At 42.1% G+C, this 27251-nt stretch overlaps 1 protein-coding gene across 1 annotated transcript in view; it reads left to right on the top strand.

Moving 5' to 3' along the window:
* The window catches only part of LOC144763136 (fatty acid-binding protein, brain-like), a 248113-nt gene that overhangs the window by 87667 nt on the left and 133195 nt on the right, over nt 1-27251 (top strand). The window lies entirely within an intron of this gene.

The raw sequence follows: 27251 nt of genomic DNA, 5'->3' as shown, positions 1-27251 counted from the left end.
AGAAACAATATTTTTTGCGGAGTAGGTAATAATTACTTGATTGAAACTCAACCTACTGGATGAAAGATGCTGGCTGAAGAAGGCCAGTGGTTGAAAAGCATGGTCCCAAAGCCTGCTCTATTATATTGTTAGCTATATTTCTTCACCTTTCTGTCCCATACCTAAATGCTATCTGGCTTCACTCTGTTCCTAAGTACGAATCTGTCCTGTCCTTTCCCACATCTTGTGTTTTATTAGTAAGTATCTGTTCGTCGAAGCATATAAGCTCCATTTAGCCCCCTTTACCTGGTTGTCCAGTTAGAAACCGAAGCTTGGATGTGGCCTTACGGCCAGAGCTGCCGACTTTGGAGCTTGGGCACAAGGTTCGAGTCTCGGCATCGGCTCCACATCCTGTGATTCTAGGCAAATCACTTAATCTCCCATTGCCAACCAAAAATTAATTGTGTTCCTGTGTAATGTAACTGGTGGAAGAATCAAAGATCAAGGAAGAACAGATGGGTGTGTCCTCTTCCCCTGATTGACAATAAATGCAACAACATGGACGGACCCACTAATGAATCCTTTAGTTTAACCAACTCAGTGCCAAGCACTGGAGCACAAAAATCCAGTGGATTTGTAAGAAGAACCCTCACCCACCAACCTAGTTGGTAGCATGCTTCATCATTGGGTTCCCAGCTGGGCTGCAGAGTGCAACCCAGCTGTGCTTCAACACCTGAATTACAGCAAAGCGTGTTTTGATTTGTCAGTGTGGTGTGTGCTCAAAAAGTGCTGAGGTTAAAAACGTCTCTAGGATGCCCGACTGGAAAAATATTTATTCATAAGGTCCTAGGTCATGTTTAAAAACAAAGCGGGGATATAATGAAGATGAAAAATTGGCCTTCAATATCCCCTAAATACTGGCCGACATGTTTCAGCCTCTCCAATAGTAAAGAGGCTTTCTTCAGGACCACTGAATGTGAACTGTGATGTGGCTACAAAAGTGGTTATAGCCTCGTGAATTTGTGAATATTTTTCAGCACACACGCTAAGGTGTGCTGTGCATGAGGTGGTGTAGACGTACTTACAGACCCACTGACTAGTTGAAATCTGTAAGAGAAAAACACACAACATTAAAGACATACACAACATGTAAAGAAGCATTATCACAACTCTTTGTATGGATTCATTTAACTTTACGCTCGTGATGTGCTCACTGAAATATTCTGGTGAACTTTGTGAGTCGTAATTTTGGATGTGTTTGCATCCAATCATTCATATGTAGACATACTACATATACATAAGCTAAGCAAGAAGTCATGCATGGTGGTAGGTGCCGGCATGCGCTGAATAAGCTCCTTGCGTAGTCACAAGTATGCACAGTCGTGAAAGGGTGGAAAAAGCAATGCAAGCTTCAGAACATCGAGTCAGCTCCCAAAGAAACCTGATAGTTTCTAGAAATGGACAATTTGTATGGTGTGAGACTAATTGTGTCTTAATTTGAGCGTGTGTATAATTCTCTAGCTCATGTATTATTATTGATATACCAAGATAGATTGTGATCCTAATGTCACCGAAAGTGTCAGCGTGACAAGACAGAGATGCCTTATTTCAGCTGTGCAAAAAACTATTGAAAATATCTTACACCAGCTATGAAAATTAAAAAGATCAAACGGAACCTGGAAGAGGGTGTCTCCTGTAGCCAAACAATGTGAAAACAGAAGTAAGGCACGTGAAAATGTAGCAGTCTGTCTAAGAGACCTGCTTGCGGCCGATCGATACATGCCCTTGTCGCAATGTAATGCATAGTCACTTACTTCATCAAGGATGACCTACTGCCTTTCAAACCTACTCCGGTCTTCTCAGTATCCCGCCGATACCAGCAGTGAGTGGAGGCGAAGTATTAAGCATTACCTGGTGTTTTGGCAGGGGCGTGGCAGCGTAGCGTGACGCTTGGCAGGGGTGTGGTAGCGTAACGTGACGTGGTCACGTGCTCGGGGGACTGTGGTTCTTTACACTACTGGAGTACTAACCTCAATGACGTGGCGTGCCACGAGAGGGAGACTGTGTTCATGTTTGTAAATGAACAATAAAGATATAGGTGAAAAGAAACGGTTCATAATGCCAATGACAGATTCCCTGTACTATTGTGTGTAAAATTCTCAAGTGGTGTATGTATGTAAATAGGGGAGGCGGATAAGAACTGTGAATCTGCATTAGGAGATCCTGCTAGGTGCCTGGCGTAAGGCAGGGCCGGACTGGCAATTTCGGGCACCGGGCAATCCCCCGGTAGGCTGGATGGGGTGGGGGCCGGTTTTGAGACACTGGGGGCCGGTTCTCTTGCTGGGGGCCGATTTGGCCATGTCGGACCGACCGTGTAAACAATCATTGCATTAACTTCCATTCCTGCACATTGCCGCCTGAGCACAACGATTCTCTGCCTATAAAGCTGGTGCTGTGACGTGAGCAGTGACCTGACCCGCCGGCCGATTTCTATGTCATGTAGGGCAGGCAGTAGGCAGATCAGTCCTCACTGGTTATAATTTAAAACCCACCTGACCATGTGATCATGATGACGTAGCTGTTCGCAGATGTCACCGCCTCCACCTCTGCATGTCACGGTTTTATTTTAGTTCAGCCTTAGGGTGGGGTCTGCTGACTGGTGACGCTCATTGCTCATGCGCAATTAAAAGTAAAAGAGCGCGTGAATCTGAGGCGAGGTCGAGGACCCCATAATTGAATTCCCCCTGTCTACCGCCCACAGCCGCAGGTGAGTCTATTTACAACTGGACCAGGTAGGACCTCGGAGTCGGACCTGGCCCAGTCCCGGACCTGTGATCCAAACGTGTGCCTGATACCAGGCAAGTTCTGAACCGAAACTGCTGTCTCCAAATCGTGCATGAATCGCCTGCCCAGTCAGTGCCACCGACACCGAGTTACGTACACCCTCATGCCAGACATCTCCGTCCCGCTGATGGAGCGAGATAGAAAACAAAATTTTGTTTAAACTCGTGAAGTCACATTTCCATAACATGAATAATAATATTAATGATTTGTGATTTGTCATGCTAATACAACTTAGATTAAACTTTACACATGGGGGGACTAACATGTGTGCTCATAAACGTGCATAATTGTTGCATCTTTTTGTTCGTGCAAAATAATAAAATAATTTATTGTTTTCGTTTTTTGTCATTACTAACTGCTGCAAACTTGAAAGAAGCATGTGCTTGTTTTGCTTTTCCTTGTCTATGTGATGTCAATTCTACTATTCTAGGTGCATTTAAGTCTCATGGAATAACGGAGACTGGTAGATATAAACGCTGCTTTATTTGTTTGCAATGGCTAGGTAACATTTTGATTAATCGGGTGGGTTAATTAATTAGTAAATCCTGGGGTGGATACAGAATCTACATTATTTCTTACATTAATACTTTTCTTGTGTTTGTTTTATATTAGAAAACATAAGTTGTCTGCTTTTGGGCCTTGTCTGCCCGAACTACAATATGCTGAATTTTACTTCTGCAAAAGTGCTGAGACGCCCATTCTGAAATAAATTATTCGTCAAAAGCTGCGTTCACAAAGCAAAAACTAACGTGCTATCATCATTCTGTCGGACATGGCCAAGGTCGAAAAAGAACATTTTGTCAGTCCTTAACTTGGCATCCGCGGAAGTCAATTGGAAGTCAATGGACGCTGCGAGAATGACTTTATACAAATGTTGCAATCCTAGGAAGCTCCTGGTTGCACTCGGAAGGGACAATGGTCTCTAAGAAAAGTGACTTAATGGAAGTTTTGAAAAGTGGGTAACATGTCACTTGTCACTCTCAGCCAATGGGACGTCGAAGATTTCTGAAAACTTTCCTTTGCGTAGTTTAGTTAGTGTAGAAAGGTATAAAAAGTCATGCCCCTAGGGATGGGCTGGCTGCTGCTTTCTGACTTTCCGATGAGGGTGATGTGCTGTCGGACTTTGCGTGGAGCACGTAAGAATCCTCAAAGAGCTTTACTTTAAATTCTATCTATTTAGCTCAGTTAGGGAATTAGGTTTTAGAAATGCTAAACTTTACACATTTACTTTAATTTTGATTCACTTGCTTAAATTGTATTTTACTCACGTTTCTTTACAAATATGCTAACTTTATTGCTAATAAAATTCATTTATAAAACTATCAACTTATATACCATAATTTAGTAAATAAAATCTTACTTTTGACAAACAAGCTGGTCTTGGTTATTCAGGAGTGTAGGTTACTATTAGCTAGATCACGTCGCCAATGGTGGTCGTTTAAATGGTCAAGTTTTATTCTAATGACAATATTCTTTACGCAGATGTATAAAATTGTATATAGTTTGTAGATAATGTGTATATAGATTTAATCTGACCACCTGATTCAGTAGGCCCAAAATATGTCAGGTTTATAAATGGGTCCAAATTTTAGTATAGAATTTTGTTTATAGGTTATGAAGTTGGGTAGCGTTGTTTATGATATATTTTCTATAGGCCGCTGGATCAATTCTCTGGTAGCAGAGGATGGTTGCTAAGAGTAACCAAGGTAATATGGTGGTTACTAAGGGTTACTAAAATATTATGGTATGGAAATAGGATCGATGTTTTAACACATGTTGAGTTCGTTTTTCGTGCTATCTGTAAGCTATACCGGTATAGATTGTGTGGCGAGAAATTAGTCACGCAAGCCATCTGTTCTGTTTGTAGTGATATCGCCGAGTATCACAAGAGGTATCGCCGTGTACCATAGTGTTGTCGCCGAGCAGCACAGTTTTAGGGCTAGGTCTGAATCTTGTAAAGTGAGGGTTTTCTAAGAAATTAAAGCAGCATGAGAATAGGGACAAAGCGCCTTCCATAAAACTCACTGTGATAAGAGTATTAGTTATATCCGAGCTCGAATGAAGGGTAAATTAGCGTCGGTGCATGATTATCTATAAACAGGTTAGAGTCCTGTACGGGTACATGTTTCATATCTATAAACAGGTGAGAGCCCTGTACGGATAACGTCGTTATTTTGCTAACGGTGCATGATCTCTATAAAACAGGTGAGAGTCCTGTACGGATTTCATGTGTGTTTGAAGTTAGGAAAATTTCAGTGTGAAAGTGCGAGTTTGAATTGTATTTTATGTTCAAGTGGAACTCTTAGAACTTTCACTTCGCGGTGGGTTCAGAGCAAAGCGAGTTCATAATTATACGTGTTAGAAGGGTGGGGTAAGGTTACTCTACTAACAATTGAATATTATCCTTAGTGTGAATAGCGCCGTCTATTCCGAAGTGTGGATACTTGAATGTATGTAAACTATCCTAAATAGTGAAACGAACAGATGTTGTCCTTATAGTCATTGTTGAGAATTAATTTACACTGAAAAGTGTCCTTAAAATGGCGCTGTGAAAAGATTTTGTGAAGGAGGGGTAAGCGCCAGTAGTGAGAAACGAAAAACCGCAGCTGCTGTGTACGTCACAGAGCCGCGCTGGGATTGGGTGACCTACGTCACAAGCTATATTCTGATTGGCTCTTGAGTCTCTGACGACCTGTGAGCTGATTGGTCTTTCGGAAAAACTCCAAATTTATTGGTTGAGCAGAAAAGTGACGTAGCTCAACTGTCATTGGCTTGTTGGTGTGTTTCGCGCACGGATTGGTTGTTTTACGGAACATCCCGGAAATATTTTACGAACGAATTTGTGAATTAGATTTAACTCTTAAAAATGAGTTATCATTTTAAACATGTTGAGAAAAAGCCAACATTATTTCAGAAGTTTAAGAATTTATTTTCACCTGACAAGAAAATCGAAACGCGAGGTGGTAAACTACTTCATAAGTATAAAACACCTGCAGCGTATATGGAAGGTGAATATGGATATCATACTGTCTTATGGTTCGATAGTTGGAAACGCTATACTAAGAACGACGGTGTTTTAACTTGGCCTGATGATGGTTCATTTAATGTAAAAATTTTAAGAAATTTACGAGAGAAAATGAATGCTCTTGTTCCGAAACCGAGACCAACTCAATTTGAAGCTTTAGTTGAGTGGGAAGACGAAATGTATCAGTTACAAAGAGAAGCTAGTGGAATTAAAAGACCTTCTAAAAATCCACCTTGGAGAAGAGAAACTCATGAAGATAGATTACGAATGTGGAGACAGGGAAACATGAGTGAAGGATTGTATTTAATTCATGAAATGGTAATGGGTACTCCTACAGGGAAATCTATGGAAAGTGAATCTGAGGATGCAGTTATGGAAGAAATATATACAACTGCTAGAAAGAATCAGCCTTTGAGACCTCCTAGATCATGGTCTACTCCGGTGGTTTCTACTGAAACTTCACCGAGTGCACCTCCAATTAATGAAGCTCCTAAACTTTATCCAAATAATTGTGAAATTATTGAAACTCCTAGAAGACCAGAATTCGAGAATGCTCGAAATGAAGGTAGACATTTTACAATGGCTCCAAGAGCAAGAGAACCTCCAAAAGATTATACAAGAGAGGCAAGAAATGTTGAAGATGTTGATTATAATGAATATTTAAGATCTAAAGAAGAATTAATAAAAAGAATGACAAAAGGCATGGAAGCTGTGACTGTTCCAGTAACAATTGGTCCTGTTCAACCCGTATTTGACCAAAAGGAAACAAACAAAACTGGATTAACTATTCCTATAAATACAGAAATTCAAAAGGCTGCTGAAAAATTTTATTCAGACTTATCTGAAATAAACTCTTCTAAATCGAGAATGCCTGATTTAACCTTTAATGAGGATTTATCTCCAAAAACACCAATGGGTGCTATATCAGATATAGGGAGTCCTGAAGTCAGGGTAACCACACCAAAACTTGATGTGGCCAAATTAAAAGCGAATATCGAAGAATTAATAATTGGAACAATTGGTCCAGATAGTTTAAATTACTATCGAGATGATGAACTACTGTTCATTTGCAAAAGCATACAGTGGAAAACAAAAAATAAATATGATCAACTAGAGGATCTAGCAGCAGAACTTGAAATCGATGTGAGTAAACAAAAGAATTTTGCGAAACATTACAGATTAGACTTTTCAGAAAGTGACATTGAGAGTTTAAACTCAATGGGAAGAATAGTTCATATTAAAGATTTGATTGTCTATATCAAAAAGCTAGGAGAACTGAATAAATGGAGAGTAAAATGGACGAAAAAGAAGGAAGATGAAAGATTGGAAAAATTGTCAAAACAATTTCCAATGAGAGAAATTGCAGGTGGAGGATATGTTCATGTCCCTTGGTCGAGACAGGACATTCTGTTATTTACAAATGACTTTCCGAAATTGAGGGAGAAACCAGTTGAGTGGTACAGGCAAGTCGATAGATTCATCAAAGTGTCAAAAGTTCTGTGGATTGATTTAGATGGATTTTTTGATATTGTCGTTCCATCTGATCTTTGGACAGAATGTAAAATATCGATTAGTTGGCCAAAAACAGAACCTGAGCGAATTAAAGAAACAGGTGCTCCAAATCCACTTGTAATGGATTTTTATGAAAAAGTAATTGTTTGGATGAAAAACAAAATTCCACCCAAAGAAGTCGATTGGGTTAAAATAGAAAGGACAGAACAGGAAACAAAAGAATCAGTTCATTCTTTTTATGAAAGACTACTGTTAATCTTTAAACAATACAGTGGTTATGAAAAATTAGATGAAAAAGACATGAGCCATTTTGTCTATAGATTTGTTTATGGACTAAAACCTGAAATTGGAGAAATGATCAGAAATAGTATTGTCGGATGGCAATCACTATCCGTAGATGATATTCTAAGAAAAGCTAAGTATTGTAGCGATGAAATAGAAGTAAAACAGAAGAAGCTGAAGGAGAAAGCCATGTGGGCTCAGGTAAAGGTGGCTGAGCAACAGATTGCCAGCATGGGTAATAAGAACACTAATTTTGTTCAAACTGGAAATACAAACCAGATACAAGGAAAGTTTAAAAGTAATAATTTCCCAAAGAAATTTAGCCCAAAGATTGAGGAGTTGAAACAAAGATTACCTTGTTTTAATTGTGGCGAAATTGGACATTGGAGAGACGAGTGTCCTCATCCTCCTAAAAACTTAAAGAATCCCTTATTGAATCCACAGATGCAGAATGGTGTTGACCTGCAGCGACAGCTACAGATGCAACAGGGGTTAAACGAATAGTGAAAGTCTGCAAGCAACAAAATCTTGTGACCCAATTGACTGCACCCAGCATTGGCACTTTAACCTACTGTTTTACCCAATCCAAAAATACCTATAAATTTGAATCTTTTTTGGATTTTATCTATCCGGTCTCGGCAAGGAAGCTCTTTTTACAGTGGCGGTTCGGAACCCTCCCCCTTAAATCCTTCACGAGTAAATGGACCAATGGAGGGGACAAATTATGCCCTGGCTGCAATTCCTGTGATGAGGAGGAAATCCATGTCCTGTTTTTCTGCTCCACCTATAGGTCTCCAAGGAAGTATTGGTTGGTGCCTTTATGCAGAAACATGGCAATAAGAAACTGTTCAACTTCTTATAGAATATTGAAATCTGATTCCTCCCCTCACATTGTTTTTGCAGTCTCTAAATATCTGTTCGCCATGTGGCGTATTAGGTCCAAGCTGATTAAGGCCTTACCAACATAGGACGATAGTTCCGGCCACTGTCTTAAACCAAATTTTAGCCCCTTGCGGCAAAGTTTTTACAACATGTTATTTTAAACTCAATTTATATAATTGTGATGTATCTTTCTACTCATTTTTATCTTACTTAACTTTTACTCCCAAAACTTGTATTCATTGTATAACATGTATCAAATGTTGATTTAAATGTTGTATGTCTTTTTATGCATCTTTTATGGTCTTAATGGCCGAAATAAAGATTTTTTGGATTGGATTGGATTGGTTAAACGAATTAAATATTCAGCGACAGTTACAGCAACAGCAACAACAACAGGTGAATAATCGTCAAGACCAATTACCACAACCACCTTTTCCGAATTGTGGGGGAGTTCAAAAATATAATCCTAACGTGGGATTTCAGGGAAGTGAACAGGTAATAAAACCACAAAAACAGCAAAAGCAGCAAAGGGTTCAAATGCCAAATGCTTCACAACAATTTTTATTAGCAGAAAGTCAAGACAGCGATTCTGATGATTATTGTTGACGGTGCCCGAGAGAGGAGGAAGAGTGTGTTGTTGGAGCCACTCTTGAGGTTGACCAGTCTGGTCCTTTTGTAAACGGGAAAGTTAATGATGTAGACATCACTTTTCTAGTGGACACTGGTGCTACCCGTTCTACTGTTAGATCAGTGGAAATTGAAAACCTACCTCTCTCTGGGGATACCATCCAAGTTGTCGGAGTAAGTAATCAGCAAATTAAAACTGACTTAACTGATCCAGTACCAGTTGAAATTGGAAATTACAGAGACAAACACAGATTTGTGGTTTGTAATAGTAGTCCAGTGAATCTATTGGGCAGAGATATCCTATGTAAAATGAATTGTAGAATATATTGTTCTCCTGATGGAGTTGAGTTACAAACAATGGAGGAAGATGGTTTATACAGAATGACAATGATGATGATGGAAGCAGAAGAAACAAAATTGTTTCCTGCATTTGAAGAAAAAGATTTACCTGAAGAACTTAAAGAAACAGTGAAATCTGAAATATGGGATTTTACTGGAAATGAGATGGGTCTGATGAAAAACGTAGATCCAGTAAAAATTACATTGAAACAGGGAATAGAATTTCCAAACATTCCACAATATAAAATGAAAACAGAAACAATTGAAGGTATTACACCTATAATTGAAAAATTAATCAAGCAAGGTGTATTAAAGGAAATGGAGAGTAGCTCTTGTAATTCACCAATTATGGGAGTTAAAAAGTCTAACGGAACATTTAGAATCGTACAAGATTTGAGAAAGATTAATCAAATTGTCGTTCCATGTTGTCCTGTGGTTCCAAATCCAGCAGTAATTCTATTTCAGATTCCACATGATGCTGAATGGTATACAGTCATTGACCTTTGCAATGCATTCTTTACTGTTCCCTTACATCCAGACAGTTATGAAATCTTTGCTTTCAGATTCCAAGGTAAGACCCTCGGATGGTCAAGAATCCCTCAGGGCTATACAGAAAGTCCTTCAATTTTTAACGAACTGTTAAAAAGATCATTAGAAGACCTAGACTTACCTGGTAGGTCTACGCTAGTGCAGTATATTGATGATTTGTTAATAGCTGCAAAGACAAGAGAAAATTGTGTAACAGACACAATAATTCTGTTAAATCGCCTTGCAGAAGAAGGACATAAAGTGTCCCCAGCAAAACTACAGTTTTGCAAACAAGAAGTAAAATATCTTGGTCACAGAATTGCAAAGGGAAAAAGACAAGTAACAATAGAGAGAATAAAAATGATTCAAGCAATGTTACCACCAAGAACACAAAGACAGGTCAGAATGTTCTTGGGAATGGTTGGTTACTGTCGACAATGGATAAGTGGATTTTCAGTAATTGCAAAACCACTACAAAGATTGACAAAGTCAGATGTAAAAGATCCAATTATTCTCAATGATGCTGAGATGGATTCTTTTGAGAACCTGAAAAAGAGCTTATGCCAAGCTCCTGCTTTAGGTATGCCAAATTATGAGAACGATTTCGAACTGTATTGCAGTGAGAGAGAAGGATGTGCATTATCTGTGTTAATTCAGAGACATGGAAATTTAAAGAAACCTATTGCATACTTCTCTGCAGTTCTTGATCCAATTGCAAAAGCATTACCAGGTTGTTTGAAAGCAGTTGCAGCTACAAGTATCAGCCTCGAACAAAGTGAGGGGATCATTATGGGATTTCCTGTGAAAGTTTTTGTGCCTCATTCAGTTGAAATATTACTGACAAGAGGTAAGACTCAACATTTAACAAGTAGCAGATTGACAAAGTATGAGAAAATTATACTAGGAGCAGATAATGTTTCGATTTCAAGATGTTTAAATCTGAATCCTTCTACATTACTGCCTGATTCTGAAATTGTTGATGACATTGAAACAGAACATGAATGTTTAGATGTCATGGAATTCTGCACAAAACCAAGAAAAGACATCAAAGACAGACCTTTGTCTGAATCGGATTTTGTCTACTTTGTAGATGGGTCATGCTTAAGATCCGAAGGAGGTGTCTTAAAAGCTTCATATTCAGTTTGTACAGTCGTAGATGTTGAAGAAGCATCATGTCTTGAAGGAGTTCGTTCAGCACAGGTGGCTGAATTGATTGCTTTAATTCGTGCATGTGAAATATCAAAGGATATAAGAGTTACCATCATTACTGATAGTCAGTATGGGTACGGAGTTGTGCATGATTATGGACAACTCTGGTCACAGAGAGGATACATGACATCAACAGGATCACCAATTAAAAATGCAGTTTTCATTAGGAGATTAATTGAAGCAATACAATTGCCAAAAGAAATCGCCATTGTTAAGTGTGCAGCGCACACTAGAGGAACTGATTATATTTCCAAGGGAAATGCCTTCGCAGATGAAACAGCTAAATACTGCGCAAGGAAAAATTATTCATACAATCGGGAGAGGAGTAAAGAAACTGATTCAAATTCATTAATGCTAACAACTGTTGTAGAAACATGGCATGAGATTAGAGATTTACAAAATGAAGCAGAAGATGAAGAAAAAGACTTGTGGTTAAGATCAGATTGTAGACCACGTGAAGAAGATGGAGTGTGGGTTTACAAAGATGGCAGAGTAGTCTTACCAAATTGTTTGATTGCTGACATGGCCAGATTATATCATGGTCCAGCACATCTCGGAAGAGATTCTATGGTTAGACTTTTCAGAGAAACATGGTTCAATACCAAGTTTAGAACTATTGCTGAATCTTTTTGTCAAAGGTGTTTGTCATGCCAACAAATGAATCCAAACAGAAAATCAGTGGTGGGGACAGGAATAATTGGTCGAGAAGGTGGTCCCTTTACCAGGTTACAAATGGATTTCATTGAAATGCCATTGCACAATTGTTTGAAATATGTGCTTGTAATTGTATGCTTATTTTCAAGATGGGTAGAGGCTTTCCCTACACGACATTGTGATTCAATTACAGTAGCAAAATTAATGCTCAGAGAAATCATCCCAAGGTACGGTTTTCCAGTCACTATTGAGAGTGATGGAGGAAGCCATTTTGATAACAAACTGATGAAGTTAATTTGCGAAGCTTTGAGCATTGAGCAGAAAATACATTGTGCATACAGACCAGAGGCATCAGGAGTGGTTGAACAAATAAATGGAACAATTAAAAACAGAATTGGAAAAATGTGTCTTGAAACAGGTGTAAAGTGGACTGATGCTCTTCCACTTGTTTTGATGTCATTAAGAAGTACACCAGATAAAAAGACAGGTTTGAGTCCTCATGAAATTTTAATGGGAAGAGTTATGAGGCAAGCTTTTGTACCTGTAGGTAAACTATTGAGCATAAATGACAGTGCAATTTTGGATTACTGTAAAAGGTTATCTGATATGGTAACTTCTGTGTCTAATCAGGTGGGAACTGAAGCTCAATCAGATGAAAAAGTTTTGACACATGATCTGAGACCTGGCGATTGGGTCAGAACGAAAGTACATCGGAGAAGGAATTGTCTAGCTCCTAGATGGCAGAAACCTAGGCAGATAATTTTGATCACTACTAATGCTGTAAAGTGCAGAGGATTGAAACGTTGGATTCATCCTAGTCATACTATTCCAGTACCAACTCCTGAGAGTTCTGATGTTGAAAGTGATACCACAGACGATTCTGATTCTGAAGCAGAAGGCGAAACAGAAGGTGAAATAATTCCAGATTCTAAAGATCGACAAGAAAGTCGACATCTGGAAACTGTGCCAGTGAATGGAAATTTGACAAGAAAAGACTTGGAAATAATTGAAATAGATTCTGAAGGTGAAGAGAATCTGTTAAAAGGAAAGATAACTGAGGATTCGGTTGTCTCCATTGAAGACAAAGAAGCAGAACAAAAAGAAATTTCAGACCAGGAGAGTATCGAAAGGCAGAGAACAAACTCTGAAGTAAGGAACAAAAATCCGAAATCTGGGAAGTTGGGGGTAATTGAGGAAGAGGAGGAAAACGAATTACCGAGTACCAGTGATGGAAGACAAAGTGAAGTTCCTGAAGGAGTGAAATTGCCGAATAGAGAAGTTCCTGAGTCAATTGAAATTTCAGACTACGAAACTGAAGAAAGTGACGTGGAAGGTGAAAGTGAAAACAGAAAGAAAAGGACTTGGAAGTCAGAATCAAATAATTCTGAACCAAAGAAGAAGTACGTGAGAAAAGCAGACTACTGGCCAGGTGGAAGATTGAGAGTCAGATTGATCAAAAAGCCAAAAGAACAAGTTGAAGAAATCAGTAGTCAAAAGAGTCCTGGAAAAGAAGTTGGAGTTGGAAGAAAAATTGAAGTGATATCGAGAAAAGGGAAGAGAATAATAAGACCAAACCAAAAATACAAGTCTCCTGAGTGGACTTACTTAGTAATTCCACCTGTTATTGACATATATGATAGTAGTGAAGAAGAAAACGAAATCCAAGAAATTAGTGACAATGATTGAAGTATAGAAATATTAAATTGGCAAAAGGCTGAAGAAAATTTGTTAGTTGACACAAGGTCGAAGAAAAACTGTTTAGTTGAAGAAAACTTATGTATGACATAAGGTCGAAGAAATCTTGTCTAGGGTTTTAAAAAAAAAAAAATTTAAAAAAAAATATTTTAAAAGGGGGGTGTAAATATAAATTAAGAATTTTAAAATTTATTTTTATTTTTTTTGAGGCTAAAAATAACCAAGAATGCCTTATGTTAAGGAGAGCACTTCAAAGTGTTCTGTTTTTAAAAGATGCTGTAAGATGACTCTGGTGTGTCTGCTCATTTTAGTTCTGCTCTGGTTGGTTCTAGCTGTGATTATTCCTTTGGAGATGAATAGAGAATTACACAAAGTTAACATAACAAGCAAAGCTCTGGTTAGTCAAACTAAACATAGTGTGTCTGCAAAAGTTATTGATCATCAGCCTAACATTCATCAAGATAAATCAATTGGTGATTTCTCAAGTAATACATTCACAAAGCTATTGAGTGAATATGTTAAGGTAATGGATGCAAAAGACTGCTACGTCTGTGTTAAGTTACCTGCTTCTGTTTCTGAGGGAGTAACATATAATATGCTTCCTCTCACTTATGCTGTAACATGTAGTGTATTAACTAGTTTATTTTATCAAACTGGACGTTTAGAATATTACTATTCAAATTATGATGCAATTTTTGCAAATATTAAGATTGATAATGCTTTAAATAAGCATAAGAAAGCAAAACAAATGAGAGAATTTTTCCTTGTTACTAACGAACTCACTTACGAGTATGCTTACAAGAATAATCTAACATGTAAATTAAGTGCTGAAGGAAAGAAATTTTTAAATATGGTTGAAGAGAGAAGAGCAATTTATAAGAGGAATGAATTAGTCAAGCAGACTAAGTCAAGTTTCTGGCAAAAAGAGGATGAGAAATTAAATGGCAAAATGCTTGAAAATATTGCAATTCACATAGACAAACCAGTTAGTGGAAAACTTTGCATTAGAAGAGATAATACACTTTTTGATAATTATTTTGTAGGTGCAAGTAATTGTGAAGATACTTATCAGATTTTGGGAGGTTGGGGATTTAAAGGTGGAAAAGATCCTATCTTTCCTGGGATTTATTTTGTTTGTGGTGACAAAGCCTACTACAACCTTCCAGACCACTGGTATGGAACTTGTTATGTGGGAATTGTTTTTCCTAAAGTGTTTCATGTCGACAGAGATTCAGAAGGATTGTTTAAAATTCATAATTATGTAAATAGAGTTAAAAGAGAAACTTTTACTGAAGTTCTGGGAGATATTTTTCAAGCTGTAATACCTTTTGTTGGTATAACCTTAAATGCAGGGAGAATCAGAAAATTGTCCACTATAGTTGATAGATTATCAACTGACACAGCTGATGGGTTTCAATTAGTGAATGTTGAAGTTATTGCAATTAGATCCATGGTAATTCAAGACCGCCTTGCTTTAGACATACTCCTAGCAAAAGAGGGAGGAGTCTGTGGCATTTTACATGTACAACATTGTTGTACATATATACCTGACGAAAGTAAGAATATTGAAATGTATATTAAGAATATTACACAAATGCATTCAGAGATAATTCCTTTAGAAGAAGATGATTTTACAGGGAAACTTTCAAAAAGGTTTCAAGCAATTAAAAACTGGTTTCATGATATCGGAAGTTCAATTCTTGGCAAGATTCTGGCACCTTTGATTATAATAGTATTCATTTTTATTTTGACTAAAATAGGTTGTTTGTTACATAAAAGAAAGAAACAGTTGAAAGAAAAGAAAAGAATCTATAAACTCAGAAAAGAAGAAGAAAGAGAGATCGAATTACAGGAGTTACATAGAGAGCGTTATGCAAATTCCAAAGATTATGCAGAAACAGACTTTTAGGTTTACTGATACAAATGAATTTGAATCGATTTCTTAAAAATTTAAATAATCAAAATTTTGAGTGCTGGTGTGGTGATTTGTTAATCACCAGATGAGGGAGTTGATGGAGCGAGATAGAAAACAAAATTTTGTTTAAACTCGTGAAGTCACATTTCCATAACATGAATAATAATATTAATGATTTGTGATTTGTCATGCTAATACAACTTAGATTAAACTTTACACATGGGGGGACTAACATGTGTGCTCATAAACGTGCATAATTGTTGCATCTTTTTGTTCGTGCAAAATAATAAAATAATTTATTGTTTTCGTTTTTTGTCATTACTAACTGCTGCAAACTTGAAAGAAGCATGTGCTTGTTTTGCTTTTCCTTGTCTATGTGATGTCAATTCTACTATTCTAGGTGCATTTAAGTCTCATGGAATAACGGAGACTGGTAGATATAAACGCTGCTTTATTTGTTTGCAATGGCTAGGTAACATTTTGATTAATCGGGTGGGTTAATTAATTAGTAAATCCTGGGGTGGATACAGAATCTACATTATTTCTTACATTAATACTTTTCTTGTGTTTGTTTTATATTAGAAAACATAAGTTGTCTGCTTTTGGGCCTTGTCTGCCCGAACTACAATATGCTGAATTTTACTTCTGCAAAAGTGCTGAGACGCCCATTCTGAAATAAATTATTCGTCAAAAGCTGCGTTCACAAAGCAAAAACTAACGTGCTATCATCATTCTGTCGGACATGGCCAAGGTCGAAAAAGAACATTTTGTCAGTCCTTAACTTGGCATCCGCGGAAGTCAATTGGAAGTCAATGGACGCTGCGAGAATGACTTTATACAAATGTTGCAATCCTAGGAAGCTCCTGGTTGCACTCGGAAGGGACAATGGTCTCTAAGAAAAGTGACTTAATGGAAGTTTTGAAAAGTGGGTAACATGTCACTTGTCACTCTCAGCCAATGGGACGTCGAAGATTTCTGAAAACTTTCCTTTGCGTAGTTTAGTTAGTGTAGAAAGGTATAAAAAGTCATGCCCCTAGGGATGGGCTGGCTGCTGCTTTCTGACTTTCCGATGAGGGTGATGTGCTGTCGGACTTTGCGTGGAGCACGTAAGAATCCTCAAAGAGCTTTACTTTAAATTCTATCTATTTAGCTCAGTTAGGGAATTAGGTTTTAGAAATGCTAAACTTTACACATTTACTTTAATTTTGATTCACTTGCTTAAATTGTATTTTACTCACGTTTCTTTACAAATATGCTAACTTTATTGCTAATAAAATTCATTTATAAAACTATCAACTTATATACCATAATTTAGTAAATAAAATCTTACTTTTGACAAACAAGCTGGTCTTGGTTATTCAGGAGTGTAGGTTACTATTAGCTAGATCACGTCGCCAATGGTGGTCGTTTAAATGGTCAAGTTTTATTCTAATGACAATATTCTTTACGCAGATGTATAAAATTGTATATAGTTTGTAGATAATGTGTATATAGATTTAATCTGACCACCTGATTCAGTAGGCCCAAAATATGTCAGGTTTATAAATGGGTCCAAATTTTAGTATAGAATTTTGTTTATAGGTTATGAAGTTGGGTAGCGTTGTTTATGATATATTTTCTATAGGCCGCTGGATCACCGCCAAACCCCACTTCACACAATTTCCTACTCGCAGATCCCCACGGCCCAAGGAGGGAGGGCTATGGGTGAAAATAAATCCCCAGGTCGTTGACCCTGTCCTCCCCTCAAAATAGGCCCATTCCAGTAATGGGTGAGAGCGCTCTGTCAGCGCTTGGAAGAAAGTGCTGCCGACTATTTTCAGAGGCACTACCGAAAAGGACAGTTCCGCCCAAGAAAACAAAACAAGGGTCTTGCTTCCGCTGATGCTCTTCCAGTTTCCCTGCAATTATTCGAATTACTTTTCTGTCTAAATTGGGCGATGGTTTACTTCAGCTGTGTATTGCCCTGAACTAGTTTTTAGGCATCGCCCGTTAAGTGTTGTTTTTTCTTTTCTACACATGCAAGAGCAGAGTACATTGCTTCTCCTTCGCTCTCACTTGTAAACTGTTGCGTATCGTTCCTCCCCCGTCTGTCTCTCCTTCTCTTCCTCCATTCTTTCTTTCCCTTTCATCACATCCCTTTCCCTTTTTCTTTTTCCCTCTTCATTTCCTTCTTCCCTGTACAGTCCACCTCTCTCCTCCGCCTCCACCCCTCTGGTTCTCTCCACCGTTATCGCCTTCTGCCTCCTTTGCCTCTTCGCTTCTCCCCTCCACCATCAATAAAAACATTTTCTTTTCTCATCAGTGCGTTTCCTTTATCCCACCCCTTAGGTCCATCTCCTCTCTAGTCTTATTTCTCTCACACCCCTCTTTCACTCCATCCCCCCTTCCTTTCTTCATCCCTCATTCCTTCTCTCACTCCCTTTCTCTGTCCCCTTTCCAGTCCATTCCCTCACTCCATTTTTTCCAACTGGTGCTTCCTGCCTCGTTTTCATCTCACCCCTCACCTGCCCTGTCTTCTTGCTCCATTTTCCTGTGCCTATTTCACCCCCTCTAATTCACTCCTTCCCTTTTCCCTTCCCTGCCTAATCACACTCTCTCTCTCCACTGCCCTGTTTCTCTCTCTCGCCCTCACCTTTCCTCCTCGTCCTCTCTGTCTGGCTGTGTGTGTGTGCTCAATCTCCTCTGAAGCGATAGTGTGGCTGGGTATGCTCAGACGTGAGTCCCTTGCTCACTTTGCCACTGGATTCAAGCAAGCCGGGCTGAAGACGGCTGGAATGCCAGAAACCGGTCCTCGGAAGCTTGTTTCCGGTCCAAAGAAGGCATGGCTTGGCAGTTCGGGCTGGACTGTTCCCATGAGGCACAGGGTCAGACTGATTTGCAAAAGCCATGTCTGAACTGGGGTGGCAGAGTGGGCTAAAGAACGGTGATGGATCAAACCCAGATCTTTTGACTGGGTGTGAGTGTTTGATTGGTTCTGATGCTCCGTCCATCACCACCCCCTTTTGTACCGCTTAGCCGCCATAAGTGTGGCAGGGTATGCTCAGACGTGAGTCCCTTGCTCACTTTGCCACTGGATTCAAGCAAGCCGGCTGAAGACGGCTGGAATGCCAGAAACCGGTCCTCGGAAGCTTGTTTCCGGTCCAGGGAAGGCATGGCTTGGCAGTTCGGGCTGGACTGTTCGCATGAGGCACAGGGTCAGACTGATTTGCATAAAGCCATGTCTGAACTGGGGTGGCAGAGTGGGATAAAGAACGGTGATGGATCAAACCCAGATCTTTTGACTGGGTGTGAGTGTTTGATTGGTTCAGATGCTCCGTCCATCACCACCCCTTTTGTACCAATCTCCTCCGAGCCTCCTGTCTCTGACTTTCCCTTTTCTTCGCCCGTGCTTGTCTTGTCCTCCCTTCCCATTGGCACTCTTCCTCGGCCCCCTTCCCGTCTCCCTAGCGGCCCCCACGGCCCGTGCCGCTCATGGCCTCTGCCTGGTCTCAGTGGCTGCAAGTTGCTGCAGTCTGTGCCCATGGCTGTCTGTCTTTCTCTCACTGACCTGTGACCTCACCCAGTCAGGGCTGAGCCCGTCACTCACAAGCTAGGCTGAGAGGAGGGTGCACACTTGCCCTGGGTTCCTGTCTGCAGAGGACACGCACCCCCACAGTCTGAGCTGGGGGAGGGGTGATGGCTAAGTGTGCCCGCCACGCCCATGAACATTTGCACGTTCTGCCTCAATTCCTTCTCTCTCTCTGTGCCTACAATTGCAAATCAGTGCACCTGTGTAATGCACGTATGTATAAAATCTAGTGTACTGTGCAGAACTCTACACATGTTCCAACCCTTCCCCCTCAGCCCCCACACGTGTTGCAGCCTGGCAGACGCCTTTAAGCACTGACTGCACAGCTTTTCATCTGAGCTGTTGAGCACAGGGGACATTGTGGTAAACACGGCTTAGTGGGTTAATGCATGTGCTGGTGAGCAGATCTCTATGTCGGGGACAGATTAAGACATTTCAGAGGGTTAATGTAGCTGTTGTGAAGCTCACTAATCTCCAGGTTCCAATCCGGTAAAATAGCATAGAGGTTAATGCACCTGCTGCAGAGTACCAGCAGGGAACAGACTTTAACTTGGCATATATCAAAGATTTTTAGCTGGACAGTCCTTATCTGGGCCTCCGATTCTAAGGCCCCTAACTTTACAAGCAAAAATACTGGTCAGTTTCAAAACAATGAATGCAAAATTCCTCAGTCAGGCAGGGTGATCTACGTCACCAATGCAGCCCCCACTTACATTTCACATTTTACTTCTTGCATTCCTTATGAGTGTTTGCTTTTCGCACCGGATGGGGGCTGGTCTGGGAGAAATTTGCCAGGGCTGCTTTCAGTTCCCAGTCCGGCCCTGGCGTAAGGTATGGGATTACATATTACCAAGGATAGAATGTTGATGACTTCTGTATTATAAGGAGGTGATCCGTAATATTGTGCGCCTCAACGTGGGGGACATAAAGTCACACAGGATGAAAAAGTGACTATACCAGAAAACCATAATATACCGGAAAAGCATAATATGCAAGCTCACGCATAGGCGTTTAAGGAATTATTGAGAAGGCTATTTGTGAATTATCCAAGTTGAGAAAATGTGTTTTATATATTTCTAGTTGTGGCTCATGAGTCGTTGTATGTTAAATGTTATGTATACATTGGGAAAGTGACTCATTTATGATTATACAGTTGCCCCCTATGTTAATTGGTGCTTTGGAACATATGGAAATTGGGTTAATTATTGGTCCTAGGTTGCCTGGATGTGGGATCTATCTATTGTGGTCTGTTGAGTGAGTTCCATGGGATATTGTCATTTAGTCCGTTATTGTGTGTTGATAGACGATAAACGCACTGTTGTTCTTTATCGAGAAGGCTACTCTGCAGGTTGGTGATACCATCATCTAATTGATAAATTACCACCCATCTCATGTTGTTCGTGGTATGGCCAAGGCCTATATACCACCTCCATGGTAAGCCACCCAGCGGCATATGTACAAGCCCCTATCACTGTCAGGGATGTCAGATTGAAATGCCACTGACCTTTGAACCGTCCAGCTTGGATGATGATCAGAAGCTGGTTCTTCTATTCCCTTCTACGTTGCCTCCCAAAGAGTGTTTTACAGTCACTGCTTTGCAAAGAAACGCAGGGGGCAAAAGGGGAATTGGAGAAAATAATAAAGGCTGTGAGATTTTTTCAGAGAGGTGCTTGGCAAGAAACCCTCTTGGACAGTAAGGACCTCTAAGATGTCGGGGAACCATCGGCCATACTGGATGAGCCCTGTGTGCAAGACAGGAGACAGAAATGAAAAAAGACTTGAACACAAAGAAAACCCTCAACACTGCACCCTGGTCTTGTTCCTTTGTACTCACATCCCCCTCTCACACAGCAAACGACGATCCTGCAATGACCAGGGGGACATAGTCCACCAGCCAGCTAGGTAGAGAAAACAAAAGATATAGTGCTGGAAAGTCATGGTCTAATGTTCTGTACTCTCCTCCAGGAGACAGTTGTGTTGTCAATAAAGTTTCAAAATACAATAATAATGCAAATCACATGAGGGAAAAGAAAAGAGTCAGGAGCGCCACTGATTTGATTTAATTTGTCAATTTATATAGCGCGCGAATGCCCAAAGGCGTCTTGGCGCTTATGACAGACAGCAGTCCTCTCTGAAACGGGCCACCTAACAGACCGCAGTAAAAAGCCAAGTTTTCACTGCTAATGTGCTCCACCAGTTTGTCTCTCCAAGAGCGGCTCACTGTTCCGTCACAGGAGCGGAGGGGGAACTCCAAAGGTAAGGTTTTACGAGGAACACTTAGCTTTTGCGTCCCAATATGACCCTCTTCACTGCCTGGTGACAGAAGAGAAAGCTGCGGCCGAAATGTAGGAGCCGGCGTGAGTTGTTGCCGAGGAAGTTGTTTCTCGATCAGGCAGGTAGGCACGGCATCACCCGCAGAGCCTAGGGCAGCAGACACGCAGCAAGGGCAGCCGCAACGGACAAGACGCGCTGTAGAAACTCAGGTGAACGGAAGTCTCCATTTCACCAGGAAGGCGCTGACGCTCTCCGATGTGAGCTTTACAGGCAAGCCAGAAATCCAATAAACAAGAATGTTGGAGATGCGAGGAAGCTCCTAGCGCAGATGCAAACACAGGGAATCAGATTGTCAAGCACCGGGCCGGTGTGTAGGAGGGGCTTATACCCAGGGGCGGCTGGTGACATTTGAAAGTGGTGAGGCGTAAACTAATTTGCATATTGCACCGCAGCGAGCGCAGCGAGCGAGCCCGAACCACCTTGCATCCATCCATACATCATTCATTCATCCACCCATCCATCCATCCACCCGCCCACCCATCCATCCACCAATTCTGCATCCATCCTGCATCCATCATTCATTCATGCATCCACCCATCCATCCAGCATCCATCATTCATTCATGCATTCACCCATCCATCCATCCTGCATCCATTATTCATTCATGCATCCACCCATCCATCCATCCACCCATCCATCCTGCATCCATCATTCATTCATGCATCCACCCATCCATCCATCCATCCACCCATCCATCCATCCACCCATCCATCCTGCATCCATCCATCCATCCATCATTCATTCATGCATCCATCCATCCACCCATCCATCCACCCATCCATCCACCCATCCACCCATCCATCATCCATCCTGCATCCATTCCTGCATCCATTCATGTGTCCACCCATCCATCCACCCATCCTGCATCCATCATTCATTCATGCACCCATCCATCCACCCATCCATCCTGCATCCATCATTCATTCATCCACCCATCCATCCATTCACCCATCCACCCATCCAGCATCCATCCATCATTCATTCATGCATCCATCCATCCACCCACCCATCCATCCACCCATCCATCGTCCATTCCTGCATCCATTCCTGCATCCATTCATGCATCCACCCATCCATCCATCCATCCTGCATCCATCATTCATTCACGCACCCATCCATCCACCCTGCATCCATCCTGCATCCATCATTCATTCATCCACCCATCCTGCATCCATCATTCATTCATGCATCCACCCATCCATTCATCCACCCATCATTCATCCTGCATCCATTCATGTGTCCACCCATCCATCCACCCATCCTGCATCCATCATTCATTCATGCATCCACCCATTCATTCATCCACCCATCATTCATCCATCATCCATCCATCCATCCACCCATCCTGCATCCATCATTCATTCATGCACCCATCCATCCACCCTGCATCCATCCTGCATCCATCATTCATTCATCTACCCATCCACCATCCATCCTGCATCCATCATTCATGCATCCACCCATCCATTCATCCACCCATCATTCATCCTGCATCCACCCATCCATCCACCCATCCTGCATCCATCATTCATGTATTTTTATGACCATATAACTTGCACACAGCTTGTCAGTGTTTAATACCAGTCTCGAACCTTGTACTCCAGCACCAATGATACATGATTAATATTAATTGTTTTTAAAAACATGTATTTATTCGACACCAATTTCACACCTTAGTCGGAACATCATTTTTATTTGTTTTTTAAAATATCTATTTATTTAACACCAAAGTAAGTCATGTATACATTTTTATGGTTTGATAAGAGGCTCGAACCTGGTTTCCCAGCACCAAAGTCGGCCGTGCTATCCGTCAGGGGTTATGTAACCGGGCTATGTAGTGACCAGCCAATCCTGCACCAGGATTGGCTGGGGGGCACCATGACTCCTCGCCCAGTCGCCCTGTGTAACCCCGGGGGCTGCGGCCCGCCCCCTGGTCCTCTCTCTAAGGGGGAATTCACAAGAAAACGATCTGCGCATGCGCGGGCATGTTTGTGCCCAAAAATACACTTGCGCAGCTGCAGCAGCCCGATCCTCCCCCCCCCCCTCCCTCCCCCCCCCCCCTTGCGCACTCCGGGAAGGTCGGGTGTCTCCCGGTTTCCCGGCCGGCAGATAGCGCGATTTTTTAAAATAATTGTGTTTGGCTTCTAGTGACGACGTGGTGGGTCCATGGGGCTTAGTGGGGCTTCGCCCCTACGCCCCAATGGACGCACCGCGCCTGCTTATACCCTGCTCTCAGTTAGCAGTTGAGTACAGATGCCTCTTACTGCCAACTTTCTCTGGGGCAGCTGGCTCCCAGTCATTCTACAGTAGAGTAAGGGGGTAAAGGACTGACTGTGTACCCCTTACATGCGTGACTGTCGTGCCTGACACCACCATGACAATCACCACCACGTCACTTATACGTGGTGACGATAGGGGCTTAGCCTTATTTACTATGCCTTGTAAATAAGGCCCTCTTTCACACTATAAGTTAGCGTGAAAGGGGTGGCCAGTGGGTGGTTGCAGTGGGCGTTCCACCGCAACACCCATTGATTTTGATGCTGCCCTCTATGTACAAGGGCAACGTACGTGGGAGGCAATGCCAAAATTAAGACTGGGGAAAATTTGGTCTTAATTTGGCAAAATGTGAGATACCATGGATTGTTCATGTACAGGAAGGTCCCCCCCAAGACATGGTCGTTTTTTTCCTTTTTATTTGCCAATCCAAATTGGATTAGAAAAGAAAAATGAAAAATGCTTGAAAGTGTTTATTTAAAAAAGGAATGTTTTTAAGCACGGGTGGGAGGTAACACGTATGGCACAAATGGGGGTTAGCCACATGGAGGGCAGGGATAGAGAGGAGAAGCAGTGGGTGACAGGAGTGTGCAGGTGTGGACGAAGGGCAAGTGCACACGAGTGATGGTAGGGAGAAGGACACAGGGGAGACAGCTGGAAAACACATGCACTTTAGTGGCATTCTTAACGAAAAACGAAAGAAGTATAGAAACCAGCAAATCAAAAGAGATGGGTAGGAGGGTATGCTCCATGAAGGGGGGGGGGGGGGTACAAACATAAGAATGGCAAGCTGGAGTACGATTAAGAAGCAGGCAAATGAGTGACATGAAAGCCAACCAATCGTAATCAATGGATGGGCTCAAAGACCCTGTTTGTTCTGGGGAGCGATTCCAAATAATTCTGACACTGACCTGGGAGAGACCTTGCCTTGCCTTGCCTTGCCGGGACCAGAGGAGCGCCAACGACCGTGCACGCCGCCTACACCAGCCGCCTCGGGACTACAGATCCCGTTGTCCCTTGCTGCGGCGCCTACCCTGACGCGCTTGTAGCAACAGGAGGGGCGTTAAAAGAACTGTGCCCTTGGTGGAGCGGGGGGAGCGATTCCAAATAATTCTGACACTGACCTGGGAGAGACCTTGCCTTGCCTTGCCTTGCCGGGACCAGAGAAGTGCAGGAGCGCCAACGACCGTGCACGCCGCCTACACCAGCCTCCTCGGGACTACAGATCCCGTCGTCCCTTGCTGCGGCGCCTACCCTGACGCGCTTGTAGCGACAGGAGGGGCATTAAAAGAACTGTGCCCTTGGTGGAGCGGGGGGAGCGATTCCAAATAATTCTGACACTGACCTGGGAGAGACCTAGCCTTGCCGGGACCAGAGAAGCGCAGGAGCGCCAACGACCGTGCACGCCGCCTACACCAGCCGCCTCGGGACTACAGATCCCGTCATCCCTTGCTGCGGCGCCTACCCTGACACGCTTGAAGCGACAGGAGGGGCGTTAAAAGAACTGTGCCCTTGGTGGAGCGGGGGGAGCGATTCCAAATAATTCTGACACTGACCTGGGAGAGACCTTGCCTTGCCTTGCCTTGCCGGGACCAGAGAAGCGCAGAAGCGCCAACGACCGTGCACGCCGCCTACACCAGCCGCCTCGGGACTACAGATCCCGTCGTCCCTTGCTGCGGCGCCTACCCTGACGCGCTTGTAGCGACAGGAGGGGCGTTAAAAGAACTGTGCCCTTGGTGGAGCGGGGGGAGCGATTCCAAATAATTCTGACACTGACCTGGGAGAGACCTTGCCTTGCCGGGACCAGAGCAGCGCAGGAGCGCCAACGACCGTGCACGCCGCCTACACCAGCCGCCTCGGGACTACAGATCCCGTCGTCCCTTGCTGCGGCGCCTACCCTGACGCGCTTGTAGCGACAGGAGGGGCGTTAAAAGAACTGTGCCCTTCGCGTCGCGGGACGCACGCGGGACGCCCGAGGATAAGCCCGGGACAAGGGCGGGACAGTCTAAGACAGTCCAAGACTGGCCACGACTGGACTGGAGCCGAATTTCTGCAAAAAATCGCTCTGTGAGTTAATTAGATAACAGATATCCGTGGCTTCAATACTGGCTGTCCCTGGGTAAAGTGCGAGCACATCGTTATTGGTAAGGGGCTTCAGCTTAATATATATATTATCTGGTTGTCACCAGCCCTGTATATGTCTAAACAAAAGACCCCCATTGCTCCTGCCAACACCATGGACAACTATTTAGTGCAGGTGGTGGCAAAAATAAATAATGAACGGAGGTCTTCCTTGGGACTTAGCACCTCACCAACATCATCCCAAAGGGAGAACTTAGGCATGAATTTGATGGATTTGGATACAACAAATGTTATAGAATCATCTATACAGCAAATTACCGATAGATCTTTGCTAAATGTTTCCATGGTTTCAAATTTAGATACTATTGTTGACATAACAGTGGGGGATGATATAGATGTATTCCAACATGATCTAGAGTTAGTTGAGGATTGTATGTCTCCACCGGCTCCTGTCCCTGCGCCAAGAGCAGCCAGAGGGGACACTAAGATTCCCCCCAAAAGACAAGGGCTGCGGTCTAGTAGGAAAACACCAGCAACCCCCCTAGTAAGAGTGTCATAGTAGGAAAAGTGGGAGAAGAAAATGGCAGTTTAGGTTGGGACGACGCCATTACAAAGAAATTCATGGGTATGTTGGACACCAAACTAAATCGGATAATTAAACCGCTGTTGTCTAAAATTGACCACCTTACTGATAAAGTTATCAAATTGGAGACCCTTTTAAAAACTACTAATGACAATGTGGGGGAAATACCGAATTTGGTATTAGGTAAAATCGAAGAAAAGCAATCTATGGAAAATCTACCAGGGGGAACAGCGGATATATTAGCTCCCATTCAGACAACTGGATTAAATCCTGGCATACAACCAAATAACTCTGTAGCCGTTGGCCCCGCAGAAACCCCAGGGAATATTACAGATTCAGGCCCAAATCTAGAAATAGGTCCTGTGGAACTAATCGTTAAAGCCTCACCTATGATTCTTGTTCTTGCCAACGTGCCACCCCTGAATACAGGCCAGATTGAGCCACCTGAATCCTTGCTAAATAAAGCATTCCAATGGTTGAGCAATAACATGCATATTTCTCCCTGGGGGAAACAAAAGCTGTCAGAGGACTTGGTAACAGCAAGACGAGTGAAGTGGATAGGGAATAAACCTAAGAAATTCGCAGGAGACTGTGTGGTACTGAACTTTAAGGGCCCAGAAGTACTACCGGAGATCCTACATAATCTATTCCCTCCCCAACGCAGAACGGCAGAACTAATACCACTTACGCTGGACTTCTTCTATAGTAGAAGAGGACTAGCGGCAAAGTTAAGTGTATTAAGGACCAAGTGGTCAGTTGTGGGTAGTAGAAGGGCTAGGGATGGTCCAATTTGTGACTGGGGGTTGAACCTGGAAAATAGATTCTCTGCCTTATCTAATCTAAACGAATGTGATTGACTCGCAGGGTGTAAACATTTGCCTGCCAAACCACAGAGAATGCAAACCAAAGGAATGTCAGA

The sequence above is a fragment of the Lissotriton helveticus genome, chromosome 6, assembly GCF_964261635.1.
Source record: "Lissotriton helveticus chromosome 6, aLisHel1.1, whole genome shotgun sequence".
Lineage (NCBI taxonomy): Eukaryota > Metazoa > Chordata > Amphibia > Caudata > Salamandridae > Lissotriton > Lissotriton helveticus.
Note: the sequence above shows the minus strand (reverse complement) of the source record. Positions and strands in the feature narration are given on the sequence as shown.